Raw genomic sequence first — 14,725 nt, 5'->3', positions numbered from 1 at the left:
GTTACCTGTAACTCTAAACCTACACAAAAAAGGGACTTATACTCCCAGGAGGCAGTATTTTTCCAAAGTCATGGCTTAATTTTAGTTCTGTAAATTATTTATTATTATTAATATTTAAAATATTGTAAATGAGAACAAGAAAAAAAGAAATCATTTTATATACAGTAAATCCTACTACTTATTCCTGCGTCTTTCAGGATCTTACAAAGCTTGAAACAAGCGTTGACTATTAAATTAGTCGCCAACGATTTTGATAGTCAACGTAATCATGATTAGTTGACTAATCGTGGCAGCCCTACTATCACCATAAACAGTAGCATAAAAAAGAAAAAAACCAAAACACACCATGACCAGTTTGTGTCTCTGTAACTAACCAGAGAACTTCAAGCATTACAGCACATGACTAATTTGTGTTACTTTTCTGCAATGACCCAACGAAACACAGAAAGGCAATAATAATGATAAAAATAATAAAAATAATAATAACTTTATTTGTATTGCAAATAAAAATCAAATACAGACACATAATCAACATACAATCTATGTAATCGGAGAAAGCTTAAGGAACTTAAGTTACCTTACTGCGCAAAAGTCCACTAAACACACGCAACCAAGCTACCAACTCTCCCGACTTCATATAACCAGGGAAACAATGCCTGGCTAGCTAGCTAAGGTTGCAAAAAAACACCACAAAAATGCATAGCATAGCAAATGAGCTAAAACAAAGGGTTACCGTGCCAGTTTCCTCTGTTGTTTTTCACTGGTAGCCGATAGCCGCTGTAACTTCTCATAATGGCATGAGAGCCAGTTCTGTAAGCAATGCCATTTTCAGCATTGCTTTCAGCCCATTACTGGAATATGTCAGTGTCATAAATTTTGGGCCACATGAGGTTTTTGCCTTACAACTTCTGATTGGTGGAACTGACACGCAGTCGCTACCTTGATTCTGTTGGCTCAAACGATTAAAAATAGATGCCAGTCATGCAAAGTGTCCATTTAAACCGTCTATTGCTAAGGGGGAATGTTCCCCACTGCCTGTGAATGTGTGGATAATTCTTTAAAAAAAAAAATATATAAAAAAAACACAAGCATTTTTAGGTATGTAAATAAAATTAAATATTTTCTGCTGTTTAATACCTAAAAACTTAATTCAGATATAGTTAAGCCCTTTGGGGAAGAGCATGGCTTGATTCAAGCTGTTTCATTCAGTGTCCTTAACAAAGTGCAGGCACAAAACACAGACTTGAAAAAATGATAGGATACACAATGTTTTAAAACATGTTAATTCAGGTCAGTTCCGCTTAGTTCCCTTTCTTCTGGTTATTCACACCCCCCTGCATTTGTTCTTTGCCAAACCAGTGACAGCACCAGTTGAGAGTCACTGCACGTGTTCCATACAGACTTTAAATTTCACCTCGAATTGTTTTATGACAGTATTAGCCCTTTTCTGACTTATTTTAACTGGCAGTTTAAACAATTTCACAATTCACACAGCTTAAATAAATATTGTGTGCTAACCTTTATGTGTGTGTGTATTTTTCAGATGATGCATTTCAGGAATACTTTGAAAATACTTGTCCTAGCCTCAAAATAATCAGTTGTTTTGAATTTAATAAATCCTCTTAACCTTGTTTTTTCTTCCTAGCCAAATGAAAAGTTCCACAGAAAACAACAATATGGAAGGTCATCTTGCAGGACTCAATAAATAGTTATAGGTAGGTTTTTCAAATGTCATACTTGGTGTAACCTTAGCTGTGTTGACATTGTTACGCAACTGATATAGTATATGGTTTGATGACATTGCCAGTGTTTACAGAGCAGCAGGTGTATTTTATCATTTGAGAGAATGGGTAACTGGAATGTCACACCTTTAATATTTTCCTGTTTGCACACTATCAGCTTTTGACGTGAGCTGACAGCAGATTAACCAACATTACAGGCTCCTTTATTAAATCTATAGATCATTACTGTATGGAACCACAGATGGAAAATGTGTTTTATAGTCATGGATCCTTCTTCAGTTTTACACTGGATATAAAATGCAGAATGCAGTGGGTTTGTATGTGATTAGGGCTAGTGGTGTGCAATACTGCAGTGTTTAGTATTCATCTGATATCAAGTAAATACAGCAGGGGCAGTATTGCCAATAATACCGATACCAATGCTTTTTAAGGCAGCTTATGTAGGAGAGACTAGCATATAATGGTTTATGAAATTAATCGTCACTTGTTTGACAAATCTGAACACATTTTAATGACCACCACAAATCACTATGATTTTTACTCCAGAATAATTAGTTAACATAATAAAACACATACATGAAATATATTTGACTGTCAACACAAAAAGGTTATTATATTCAAACATTTTTCATACTTCATGTTTTAGGTATATTTTTTCAGCTCCAGTACAATAATTTATTTAACACAAGTCAGTGGCCTGAATATATTATCTAAATGTCTTAGTATATTTTACAGGCAACCAATCTGCTTACCTAACAACTAAGATGACCAATAACACTTTACTATTAAGTAATGCTGAAGAACCGAATAAAAAAATATTTTAACCACTACATGAAGTACCTTGTTGTTCTTTGCCTGTTAGAAAGGACAGTAAGACTGGGCTCTGTCTGTAGGCTCTCTGCTGGAGGTCTTAGTCTGTCGAAGGGATTTCCTTCCTCCCGTCTTCATCTTTTGCTGCTTGTTCCAGCATTTACAACTGTAAATTACTTCTTACATGATGCGCTGCTTTCTCACTCACTGCAGCCTGCATTTCACTGCTCAGTCCCATGGGCTCAAGTGATAGCTAAACACAGCAGAACATGGAGGAGGGGATGGAGCAGCATGTACCTGCATGAGAGGAGCAGTGTTTACACAGAGATGCCTATGATCTGATAAACACACAAATGTAGCTTGCCATCACCAGTGTGTGAATGTGTGTGTGAATGGGTGGATGACTGGATATGTAAAGCCCTTTCGGGTCCTTAGGGACTAGTAAAGCGCTATATAAATACAGGCCATTTACCATTTACCATAAACACGAACAATGCCGTGAGCTTGGTAATTATATTAAAATATTACACCAATACCAGTGTTGGTCTCTACATTATCGTTATTTGGCTTGGTCTAGCCACCTCTAGTTAAAACAGTTCAAAGAGCCTAAAGTTTCCCTGGGCCAGTTCAACCATACACTATTGTACCAAACATTAGAAAAAGTGTTTGAAGTGAAACATTTGTGATGTTCTAAATTGCATTTAGATCATTAAATTGTCACATATGACTAACAGCTTTAAAATTTTGCTTTTTGCTTTTAGCAGGCAGGTTGTTTGTACTTATTTTCTAATAGAAAAGGAAATGAATAGCAGAAATTAAGTTGCGAGAATTTTGGTGAACTACACTAAAACACCAACTGTGGTAGAAGGGGGAATGAGAGATCAGAAAACTTGACATCTGGAATTAAAAAAAAGAAAGAAAGACAATTCATCAGGACCCTGATGACAAAAAATTCAAGTAACAAGGATCTGACAGAGAGTAGAAGTAGGAACCCATCCTTGTTTGATGAAAAACAGGTGCTGGTGCTAAACTCTTGAAACAGCTAGTACAGCCACGTCTCCAGAAGGGGGTGATTGGAGAGGTGTGCCAGCAACCGTACATACATCAACCTGCGGGTAAGGAAATGGGAAAGAGAGAAAGTGCAGAAGAGAACAGGCACAGAGGAAGAAAGAGTATGAAAGACATGCTTGACTATGACATTCTAATATAATTTTGGTTGTACTATAGATGTAAATCAAAATTAACAATTAATTAATTTCTTTCAATATTTTAACATCTGCGTTTGGATTGGAATGTTTGCAGAGTTTACAATCGCTGTGTCTTTAGCTTTGTTAAGCTCTGTCCTCCAGTCCAAGCTGGCTACTGAAATACCGATCACACAATCAATCACCAGTGGCTCTGCCAACCTTCTGGCACTGCCCCTGGAATCCACTGCACCACCTCTCCTCTGCAGTGGAGCCGCAGACCACACTCCACCACATTCTCAAAAGTAAATTTGTGTGTAGCATTGTGTTATATGGGATCAGTACAAACTATTTTAAAAGTTGTAAATTTTAAAAATTTTAATCCATAATAAAGTGCTGTCAAGTAGTATTTAGATTGCCTTTTCTATTGATGAGATTTGTGTTTCTGTAATTATTCCTTTTTCTACTGAACTACTGAGCACTAAACTACTGAGCATTAAACTACTGAGTTATTCATTGTTCTTGCCAGTTGGCTTTGCTAAAATCAAGCAATAATCTAAAATGTAACCTGCAATCTGTTTATGACTACATCTGGCTAATATTGGCAGTTCATGTGCTAGCACATCCACACCTTCTCTGTCTACATTCATTTCAGTGTCAATAGAAATGTTCCATCACAGCACAGCTGTTATGATTAGCCTGACGGTGACTGTCAAATGATGACTTGCACCAAAAAACCCCCCAAACAAATAAAACAAAACTATGCAACATACCAGCTGAACACTATGTGTATTGTGCTCATGAAGCATAATAATAGCGGAAGATGATTAAGGTTTAGAAGAAATGTTTAAGGATCAGAAGAAAATTAGGCAAAGGGCTCCAAGACATTGATATTCATTTATAGACAAAGCTGTGATGTGTATTTTGTGTGATGTGTGTTATACAGACTGTAATCGTGCTAATTTGAACATGTTTTAAATGGCTAATTGAAAGTTAACATAATTTCATCCCAGCTGATTTTGATTGACATGCACTCTTACTGTACACTGAAGCACTGAATCCAACACATACCAACTCGCAACTGATTACAAAAACTCGGGTGTGGGAGGAGTTTGGAGAGGCCATGGAAAAAGACTTTCGGACTGCCTCGAAGAGATTCTGTCAAACTGTCAGGGGGCTCAGGAGGGGAAAGTGGTTTCCTACCTGCACTCTGTATTGTACGGGTGGAGCATTGCTGACTTCGACTGAGAAAATTGTCGGGAAATGGAGGACCTCCTTAATTGCAATGGCACGTCTTCTGTGGAGGAAGCAGTCTGGGGACGAAGGGGATGACCCACCAATCTCCGGAGGCAAGGTCACTGAGGCATTTAAACATCTCCTTGGTGGCAGGGCAAGCTGATACCAACTGAAAATGTAGACATTATTGCTTACAAAAAGCTCAATGGTCAGTCTCTTCTTTAGTCAAGAGGATGTGGTTTTCTCAGTTCCCAAAAAGATTTTCACTTTTTTTTTTTATCTGACCACAGAACAGTTTTCCACCTTGCCTCCGTCCATTTTCTCTACCAAGAATTAAACATTCCCCACAACGTTGAGCTGTGTGGAAAATGTTGAACACATAATTAGATCTAGATAACGCATCTGCAGTTACAGTGTTTAACATTAATCTGTGGCTTACAATCCTGCAGACCAGACCAGTGCCCAATTCTCTTGTTTGTGTTTTGCATCACAAGAAAAAAAACAAACAAACACTGGTCACAGTTATTGTTTTTGGATTATGGTCAGTGAAAACTTGAATAGGTTTCAAAGTAGATTCTATTTACACTTGAAAGCTCTTCAAAGCAAGCAACAAGGCAAGGACATCTTTGTTAATTGTGCTGTAGTTTAGCTGATGTTGTACTTTTAGAGCAACAGCAGGTGGGGTGATCTAGCCCAGCGGTCCCCAACCTTTTTTGCGCCACGGACCGGTTTAATTGCAGACAATACTTTCACAGGCCAGCCTTTACGGTGACCCAGATAAATACAACAAAATAAAATGATACGACCAAGACAAAAACTGTGGTGTTTTGTATATATAATAAACGCAAATTTACTGCGTAATTGTGTAACTTTATTGGCAGCATTCCCCAGAAAAGGCCAACAACACTGAGAGTAACAGCCTCCTCTTTGCCACTTAATGCTCTCTGGTTGCTATGGTAATATGTAAACATTTCTTTCAAATTAAGACACACAACTACAACACGTGAAAAGACCCAGGGAAACCAAGTTAATGATAAAAACCCTGAAAACCATAAATTTCACACCTGAGCCTCAACTCTCGCGGCCAGGTGTCAAGCGACTCATGGACCGGTACCGGTCCATGGCCTGGGTTTTGGGGACCACTGATCTGACTGACAATGAGGTGGAGTTGTTGCTGCGACTAACACAAAAGTACAAAGTTGCAAAAGGAAGTGAGAATAAAAGAATTTGAAGAAAAGCTAAACGTATTAGTGTGGACATGACCTATCTGTTAACGCAGAGAAGTGTGAATTTCACGCCTCCACAGTCTCTTTCCTGGGCTTTTGTTATTTAAGGACGGCAGGTGAAGACGGACCCAGCCAAGGTTCAGACAATCGCTCAGTGGCTGGTCTAAGCCTCATTAGAAACAGCTCCAATGCTTCTTGGGATTTGCCAACTTTACTGATTCTTCATCAGAGGTTACACTAGGGTAGCAGTGCCACTTTCTAGACGTACGTCTCTCAAAGTTCTGTTTGTTTGGTTCACAGAGGCGGATCCAGCATTCTCAAGATTAACGACTCTGTTCACCTCAGCACCATTGTTGGTACATTCCGACACTAGATTACGTTTTGTGGCAGAGGTGGATGCTTGGGTAGCTGGGGTTGAAGCTCTCCTTTCCCAGCGCTTTGGACTCCCATGCAGATTGTTATTGTAAATAAACTGATTGTAAACTCGATCACTTCTGTGCATTGTGTCTGCTTTTGGGTCAATTTCTGTGCCGTCTGTGACAAAGTTATCATCTTCCAGGATATAATAAATAGATAGATAAGTACCTTAAAAAAATGTAATTCATAGTGTAATTGGAGTTGTATATACATTGCTACACAACTAATAAATGGCTTAATATCAGTATTATTCATTTTTAATTCAAAAATTCAGTATCTAGGAAGTATAAAAATGTATGCTAGTATCCTTTTTTGGAAGTGTTTCTTTTACTCCAATATTGTGATTGATTTGAACATTTGTCAGTGTCGTAAATAGCATACAAATCATCATCAGTTTTAATAATAGAATACTGTTACTTATTTAGAGACCTCTTTATAGTGATGATATGTGTATATCACAGTCACTGCTGACTTCTTTGTCTACTAAACCACTGAATCACTCACACACCATGAAATATGCATATTGTATTCGTTAGTCAGTAGCAGTGTTGGTCAAGTTACTTGAAAAAAGTAATCAGTAACTAATAACTGATTACTTCCCCAAAAAAGTAATCCCGTTACTTTACTGATTACTTATTTTCAAAAGTAATTAATTACTTAGTTACTTAGTTACTTTTTAAAAACACGATTTACAACCTGAAGAGGTGATAAAGCGATATATCTTTCAGCCCAATTCTACTTTTTCTACATAATCCATCATACAAAATGTAATCAAATGGAAAAGTCTCTTTTTTAAACTTGTTTTATCAGTTTTAATCTTTTAACTATATGCATCAAGCAAAAATGTAATTATATGCAACATTCTCTGAGTTGAATAAATGAGTTTAACATTTAAACCTATTTTCTGCACATTCCAGCACATAAAATAAAATATTTCTTTTGTTTACACTCACTCTTTCAAATAGATGCAAGTAAAACACAGCAGAACATAAATAAAGTCAAAGTCTCAGCGGTCCTGTTGCTCTATCTTCACCTGTAAAGCACGACTGCGGTAGGCGGAGGTTTACCCTGGTGCAGGTGTGCAGCGGTCAGTGGAAGGATACGGCAGTGTCTCTGTGAGTTTCCCATTACATCGTTGCGCTCTCGGTGCTTGCTTGGAAGTTTAGGGGTTTTTTTCGCTGTAAAAAGAAGTTTTCTTCCCACGCACGATGGACGCTAATGTTTTCTTCACTTTTTATGGAATCAAACTAAAAGTAAGGTCAGTACTTCCATGCTTTAAACGCTGCACGCTCATACTCTCTCCCACACTCGATATATGATCCACTGTTGATCTGCACACAGCTGTTGTCACTAACGGCGCACTCGCTTACTTCACTGTCGTGAGACATTCTCGCAAAAAATCACGGTTTTAGTAATGCAGTAACGCAGCGTTCCTATGGGAAAGTAATGGTAATCTAATTACCATTTTTGCAATAGTAATCCCTTACTTTACTCGTTACTTGAAAAAAGTAATCAGATTACAGTAACGCATTACAAGTAACGCGTTACTGCCCATCTCTGGTCAGTAGTTAACAGCTATTGTTATGATAGCACAGCCATTAACTCCACCACACGCTCCATTTTCACCTCTACCATCGCTTCAGTCATCAGTTCGGTCTGCCACTCAGTCGCCCTTAGTTCCGTCATCCACACTACCACCTGTTTCCCTTCCACCACCACCATCACTACACCCAGCCATTCAGGCTGCTACTCAGTCAGACATTCAACCCATAGCCCTGCCGTTAATATGCTCTGTAGCTGAGCCACTAGCCGCCCGACCCGCAGCCACTTCAGCCACTCCTCCACCCGTCACACCTCCACTACAACCATCACTGCAGTCTCTAGCGCAGTCTCCTGCAGCTCTGCTTTCCCCAGTGCAGTCTCCAGTGTCCCCAGTGCAGCCTCCTGCAGCCCTGCTTTCCCCAGTGCAGTCTCCAGTGTCCCCGGTGCAGCCTCCTTTAGCACAGTCACCCACTCGACCACCAGCACCACAACCGTCACTACCTCTAGTTCATTCCCCTGTGAAGTCATTAACTCCACCACCTACTCCACTCTCACCACCACCGTTACTACAGACATCAGTTCAGTCCCCTGTGCAGTCATTTACTTCTCCACCGTTAGCAGCTCAGGTCCCCGTGTGTCCAGCAGCTCAGGTCCCCGTGTGTCCAGCAGCTCAGCTCGCACCTGAACCTTTGGCCCAGTTCCCCGTAGCAGTGCAGTTTTCTAGCCAGCTTAACGTTGAGCCCGGGGTCCCAATTCTCTCTGGCTCTACATCGGCTCCTGCTGGAAGCTCGGATGAGCTCATCCAGCACTCCGCGGCTCCCGTGCCGCCATCTACCTCATCCGCTGGGGGTTCCAGTGAGCCCAGCCAGCACCTCCTCATCTCCGCTGGTGGGTCCGAGGGGCCCGTTCAGCCGCCCGTCTCCGCTGGAGGGTCCGAGGGGCCCGTTCAGCCGCCCGTCTCCGCTGGAGGGTCCGAGGGGCCCGTTCAGCCGCCCGTCTCCGCTGGAGGGTCCGAGGGGCCCGTTCAGCCTCCTGTCTCCGCTGGAGGGTCCGAGGGGCCTGTCCAGCCTCACGCCTCGTCAGCTGGAGGGTCCGAGGGGCCCGTTCAGCCTCCTGTCTCCGCTGGAGGGTCCGAGGGGCCCGTTCAGCCACCTGTCTCCGCTGGAGGGTCCGAGGGGCCCGTTCAGCCTCCTGTCTCCGCTGGAGGGTCCGAGGGGCCCGTTCAGCCACCTGTCTCCGCTGGAGGGTCCGAGGGGCCCGTTCAGCCTCCTGTCTCCGCTGGAGGGTCCGAGGGGCCCGTTCAGCCTCCTGTCTCTGCTGGAGGGTCCGAGGGGCCCGTCCAGCCTCACGCCTCGTCAGCTGGAGGGTCCGAGGGGCCCGTTCAGCCACCTGTCTCCGCTGGAGGGCCCGAGGAGCCCGTTCAGCCTCCTGTCTCCGCTGGAGGGTCCGAGGGGCCCGTCCGGCCTCATGCCTCCGCTGGAGGGTCCGAGGGGCCCGTTCAGCCACCTGTCTCCGCTGGAGGGTCCGAGGGGCCCGTTCAGCCTCCTGTCTCCGCTGGAGGGTCCGAGGGGCCCGTTCAGCCTCCTGTCTCTGCTGGAGGGTCCGAGGGGCCCGTCCAGCCTCACGCCTCGTCAGCTGGAGGGTCCGAGGGGCCCGTTCAGCCACCTGTCTCCGCTGGAGGGCCCGAGGAGCCCGTTCAGCCTCCTGTCTCCGCTGGAGGGTCCGAGGGGCCCGTCCGGCCTCATGCCTCCGCTGGAGGGTCCGAGGGGCCCGTCCGGCCTCACGCCTCGTCAGCTGGAGGGTCCGAGGGGCCCGTTCAGCCTCCTGTCTCCGCTGGAGGGTCCGAGGGGCCTGTCCAGCCTCACGCCTCGTCAGCTGGAGGGTCCGAGGGGCCCGTTCAGCCTCCTGTCTCCGCTGGAGGGTCCGAGGGGCCCGTTCGGCCTCCTGTCTCCGCTGGAGGGTCCGAGGGGCCCGTTCAGCCTCACGCCGCATCAGCTGGAGGGCCCGAGGAGCCTGTCCAGCCGCCACCTGCGACCGCCTCGTCGTCGCCTGGTCCGGCTGCATCTGCCTGTGCTTCTGCTACGCCTGGGCCAGCCTCTGCCTCTGCTTCTGCTACGCCTGGGCCAGCCTCTGCCTCTGCTTCTGCTACGCCTGGTCCAGTCTCAGCCTCTGCTTCTGGTCCAGCTTTGGCTTCTGCTTCTGCTCCGCCTGGCCCAGCCTCAGCCTCAGCAGCTCCGCCTGGTCCGGCCTCAGCCTCTGCAGCTCTGCCTGGTCCGGCCTCAGCCTCTGCAACCTCGTCTGGTCCGGCCTCAGCCTCTGCAACCTCGTCTGGTCCGGCCTCCGAGTCTTCGTCCTCATCTGGTCCGGCCTCGACTGGTCCTGTGCCCACCAGGCCATGGCCAGCACGCCTGGGACTGGAGGGCCGCCGCTGCCTTCCGCGCGGTCGGCCCCCTGAACTGCTCCGTCGTCTCCGTCGTCTCCTTCGCCGCCACCGCCGCCTTCCGCGCGGTCGGCCTCCTGAACTGCTCCGTTGTCTCCTTTGCCGCCGCCGTTGCCTTGCGCACGGCCGGCCTCCTGAACTGTTTCCACGTCGCCGCCGTTGCCTTGCGCACGGCCGGCCTCCTGAACTGTTTCCACGTCTCCGCCGTTGCCTTCCGCATGGTCGGCCCCCTGAACTGCTCTGTGTTTGGGTTGTTTTCTTGGGCTCCGGTGTTTGCTGTGCTCTTCTTTTGTTTTCTGTTCCGAGCCCTCCGTCCTGGGCCCCCGCCGCCCGCCCTGGGTTGTTTTCTGTTTGGTTTTGTTTTTCTGTGTTTGGGCTGTCTGGAGCCAGCCCTTGAGGGGGGGGGGTACTGTCATGGTCCTGGGCCATGTTGGCCCAGTGTTCTTAGTTTTCTTGTATGTTTGTATTTTGTTCCTTGCTTAGGCCATGTTTTCTGAGTTGCCCTGTAGTGTTGTTCCCTAAGTGTTTTCCCTTCATGGCTTTTACCCCCTGTGTGCCCCTCTGTGTATCTGTGAGCCCTCGTCTCTCCTTATGTTTTATTCCATGTTTCGCCTGCCCATTATGTCTAAGTTCTCCCCGTGCTCTCTCTTCCCCTTGTGTGCCCTCTATGTATTTATGAGCCCTCGTCTCCCTTTGTGGTTGTTTCATGTTTCCCCAGCCCGTTATGTCTGTGTTTTCCCGTGCTCTCTCTCCTCCTGTCTGAACCTCTGTGCACTTCCTGTTTACTTTGTGACTCTCAGCACTCTCAGTACATGTCATGTTCAGTTCACCCCGCCCTGTCTCGTTATGATTATCAGTGTCACCTGTGTTCCCCGTGTGTTCCCACTTTCCTCGTTAACCCTCTGTGTATTTCTGTCTGCGTCTCCCTCTGTTCAGCGTGACGTCGTCCCTCATGTTGTGTGGATCTTCCTGTGCCTTCCTGCGAATGTTAGTTTACTTTTTCCCAGTTAGTTCTGTATTTCCTGTATTCTGCCATGCCAGCATTAAAGCTGTGTTCTTTAAGTTTATCCCCGTGTCTGTGAGTCTGCATCCTGGGTCCTTCTCCTGCCTGCCGCACAGCGATTCATGACAGTTATTGCAAGCAGTTGACAAACCTTTTAACATGTCAGCAGTCATACTGGTCACAAAATAAAGTAAAAGTTTAGAACTTTAGAACTTTAGAAAGCAAATTTAACGCATTATTACTAGAGATGGACCGATCCGATATTACGTATCGGTATCAGTCCGATACTGACCTAAATTACTGGATCGGATATCAGCGAGAAATAAAAAATGTAATCCGATCCATTAAATATCAAAAAAGCACCTCACAAAACTTGACCCACCAATCTCCGGAGGCAAGGTCACTGAGGCATTTAAACATCTCCTTGGTGGCAGGGCAAGCTGATACCAACTGAAAATGTAGACATTATTGCTTACAAAAAGCTCAATGGTCAGTCTCTTCTTTAGTCAAGAGGATGTGGTTTTCTCAGTTCCCAAAAAGATTTTCCCTTTTTTTTTTTATCTGACCACAGAACAGTTTTCCACCTTGCCTCCGTCCATTTTCTCTACCAAGAATTAAACATTCCCCACAACGTTGAGCTGTGTGGAAAATGTTGAACACATAATTAGATCTAGATAACGCATCTGCAGTTACAGTGTTTAACATTAATCTGTGGCTTACAATCCTGCAGACCAGACCAGTGCCCAATTCTCTTGTTTGTGTTTTGCATCACAAGAAAAAAAACAAACAAACACTGGTCACAGTTATTGTTTTTGGATTATGGTCAGTGAAAACTTGAATAGGTTTCAAAGTAGATTCTATTTACACTTGAAAGCTCTTCAAAGCAAGCAACAAGGCAAGGACATCTTTGTTAATTGTGCTGTAGTTTAGCTGATGTTGTACTTTTAGAGCAACAGCAGGTGGGGTGATCTAGCCCAGCGGTCCCCAACCTTTTTTGCGCCACGGACCGGTTTAATTGCAGACAATACTTTCACAGGCCAGCCTTTACGGTGACCCAGATAAATACAACAAAATAAAATGATACGACCAAGACAAAAACTGTGGTGTTTTGTATATATAATAAACGCAAATTTACTGCGTAATTGTGTAACTTTATTGGCAGCATTCCCCAGAAAAGGCCAACAACACTGAGAGTAACAGCCTCCTCTTTGCCACTTAATGCTCTCTGGTTGCTATGGTAATATGTAAACATTTCTTTCAAATTAAGACACACAACTACAACACGTGAAAAGACCCAGGGAAACCAAGTTAATGATAAAAACCCTGAAAACCATAAATTTCACACCTGAGCCTCAACTCTCGCGGCCAGGTGTCAAGCGACTCATGGACCGGTACCGGTCCATGGCCTGGGTTTTGGGGACCACTGATCTGACTGACAATGAGGTGGAGTTGTTGCTGCGACTAACACAAAAGTACAAAGTTGCAAAAGGAAGTGAGAATAAAAGAATTTGAAGAAAAGCTAAACGTATTAGTGTGGACATGACCTATCTGTTAACGCAGAGAAGTGTGAATTTCACGCCTCCACAGTCTCTTTCCTGGGCTTTTGTTATTTAAGGACGGCAGGTGAAGACGGACCCAGCCAAGGTTCAGACAATCGCTCAGTGGCTGGTCTAAGCCTCATTAGAAACAGCTCCAATGCTTCTTGGGATTTGCCAACTTTACTGATTCTTCATCAGAGGTTACACTAGGGTAGCAGTGCCACTTTCTAGACGTACGTCTCTCAAAGTTCTGTTTGTTTGGTTCACAGAGGCGGATCCAGCATTCTCAAGATTAACGACTCTGTTCACCTCAGCACCATTGTTGGTACATTCCGACACTAGATTACGTTTTGTGGCAGAGGTGGATGCTTGGGTAGCTGGGGTTGAAGCTCTCCTTTCCCAGCGCTTTGGACTCCCATGCAGATTGTTATTGTAAATAAACTGATTGTAAACTCGATCACTTCTGTGCATTGTGTCTGCTTTTGGGTCAATTTCTGTGCCGTCTGTGACAAAGTTATCATCTTCCAGGATATAATAAATAGATAGATAAGTACCTTAAAAAAATGTAATTCATAGTGTAATTGGAGTTGTATATACATTGCTACACAACTAATAAATGGCTTAATATCAGTATTATTCATTTTTAATTCAAAAATTCAGTATCTAGGAAGTATAAAAATGTATGCTAGTATCCTTTTTTGGAAGTGTTTCTTTTACTCCAATATTGTGATTGATTTGAACATTTGTCAGTGTCGTAAATAGCATACAAATCATCATCAGTTTTAATAATAGAATACTGTTACTTATTTAGAGACCTCTTTATAGTGATGATATGTGTATATCACAGTCACTGCTGACTTCTTTGTCTACTAAACCACTGAATCACTCACACACCATGAAATATGCATATTGTATTCGTTAGTCAGTAGCAGTGTTGGTCAAGTTACTTGAAAAAAGTAATCAGTAACTAATAACTGATTACTTCCCCAAAAAAGTAATCCCGTTACTTTACTGATTACTTATTTTCAAAAGTAATTAATTACTTAGTTACTTAGTTACTTTTTAAAAACACGATTTACAACCTGAAGAGGTGATAAAGCGATATATCTTTCAGCCCAATTCTACTTTTTCTACATAATCCATCATACAAAATGTAATCAAATGGAAAAGTCTCTTTTTTAAACTTGTTTTATCAGTTTTAATCTTTTAACTATATGCATCAAGCAAAAATGTAATTATATGCAACATTCTCTGAGTTGAATAAATGAGTTTAACATTTAAACCTATTTTCTGCACATTCCAGCACATAAAATAAAATATTTCTTTTGTTTACACTCACTCTTTCAAATAGATGCAAGTAAAACACAGCAGAACATAAATAAAGTCAAAGTCTCAGCGGTCCTGTTGCTCTATCTTCACCTGTAAAGCACGACTGCGGTAGGCGGAGGTTTACCCTGGTGCAGGTGTGCAGCGGTCAGTGGAAGGATACGGCAGTGTCTCTGTGAGTTTCCCATTACATCGTTGCGCTCTCGGTGCTTGCTTGGAAGTTTAGGGGTTTTTTTCGCTGTAAAAAGAAGTTTTCTTCCC

This window comes from Astatotilapia calliptera, chromosome 22 (genome assembly GCF_964374335.1).
Source record: "Astatotilapia calliptera chromosome 22, fAstCal68.1, whole genome shotgun sequence".
NCBI classification, from domain to species: domain Eukaryota; kingdom Metazoa; phylum Chordata; class Actinopteri; order Cichliformes; family Cichlidae; genus Astatotilapia; species Astatotilapia calliptera.
The sequence above is the reverse complement of the archived record's forward strand: the minus strand, read 5'-3'. Positions refer to the sequence as shown.